Below are 1700 nucleotides of genomic sequence, written 5' to 3' on the forward strand. Positions count from 1 at the left end.
CAAGTAAATGTAGAGTTATTTTCAGTTTGAAGCCAACTTTAGCCCTAACAAAATGTAGCAAAGCATTTATTTCAACAGAAATGGTGGTGCCTTGAACATCCTGTTGCGTACGCCAGCCACTGGACTTCACTGTCTTTTAAATGTGGCTGCTGATTGGGTAACACCTCTGACACACCCAATAAATGAGGAAAAACATACCTGCAGTTAATGAAATTAGATTAAATATATTGTCAAGTTATGTTTGTTCAAAACAAAGCTGTGAATGTGTACTGCACTAAAGTAAATGTTTCTAATGAGATTTTCATCAAAAATGTTTTATAAAATGTTGATTAAAAGAATTTTCAAATTTTAATAATGATATCTGGTAAAATATATTAAGTGTTTAGAAGTTTTTGTTTATTGATCTCATTAAATATATATTTTTAATGATATGCAGTGTTCATGTCATTTGGAGCGACCACTCATTATGTGGTGCGACCAATAATAACTGTATTAAATAAAAAATAAAATATCTCATTCCTGTGACTGAAATATTAATTACTGATACAGTAAGTTTAAGTGAATGGTATTTTTAAAACATTTTTATAAGTTTTATTCAATTTACAGAGAAAATTAATCAATTAACTTCATATAAGAAGGGGATTGTGACATTATAGAGCAAAAATATAAGATCATTATTTACAAAAACCCAAAAGAAAAGCAAATACATTGTATCTAAAACCTTTATTTTACTGAGAACTTGTAAAAACTGTTAAGCATGTTAAGGAAATTAATGAATTTTAAAATAAATTATGGTCGCACCACATGACATTTTGTAAGGCCACAAACAGTTTATGTAGCAGAAAAAACACTAAAATCATTTCATTTGAAAAAACTACATTCATTTATGTGTACACAGCATTCTTAATGTTTGAACAATGCCAATAAATGTTTTAGTTTTATGTATTTTAACATTGGCCTGTTGAAAATCCTTATACGTCATTGACCCAGATCTGATATGTTTAATTAACAATTGAACCTCATTTCTGTTCAGACATAACTTCTATGCATAACGTTGTAAATGTCCTTTTGTTCATATTTTCACGTTTCTTGTACTAAATTTAGTCTGCAGTCACAAAGACTTGTGTTTCTTTATGAAACTGTAGAAAATGTCCGCTGTTAGTCGCTAAAGTAAATGAATGTTTCTAATTTTTGGTAAGTGGTCACATTTGTACACAGAAGATCCTCTGAACTTGGCAAGATAGTCTTAAAACTTATAGGAAGGCCCTCCGTAATGCTAGAGCAGCGTACTACTCGTCATTAATAGAGGAAAATAGGAACAACCCCAGGTTTCTTTTCAGCACTGTAGCCAGGCTGACAGAGAGTCACAGCTCTATTGAGCCAAGTATTCCCATAGCTCTCAGTAGTTACGACTTCATGAGCTTCTTTAATGATAAAATTCTAGGTATTAGAGACAAAATTCACCAAGACCTGCCCTCAACTGGCACCGACTTATCTCTTAACTCAGGAACTTTAGAAACAGCTGTAGAACCAGATATATGTTTAGACTGTTTTGCTTCCCTCAATCTTTACCAACTAACTTCAATAATTTCTTCATCTAAACCATCAACCTGCCTCTTAGACCCCATCCCGACTAGGCTGCTTAAAGATGTTTTACCCTTAGTCAGCACCTCTATACTAGATATGATCAATCTATCTTT

The 1700-nt window shown here is 32.2% G+C and overlaps 1 protein-coding gene across 1 annotated transcript in view; it reads left to right on the forward strand.

The window, feature by feature from the left end:
* LOC123984064 (macrophage mannose receptor 1-like) overlaps positions 1-1700 on the forward strand; it is an 18920-nt gene that overhangs the window by 15569 nt on the left and 1651 nt on the right. The gene's annotated exons all lie outside the window — the stretch shown is intronic.

The sequence above is a fragment of the Micropterus dolomieu genome, linkage group LG01 (genome assembly GCF_021292245.1).
Source record: "Micropterus dolomieu isolate WLL.071019.BEF.003 ecotype Adirondacks linkage group LG01, ASM2129224v1, whole genome shotgun sequence".
Classification (NCBI taxonomy): Eukaryota; Metazoa; Chordata; class Actinopteri; order Centrarchiformes; family Centrarchidae; genus Micropterus; species Micropterus dolomieu.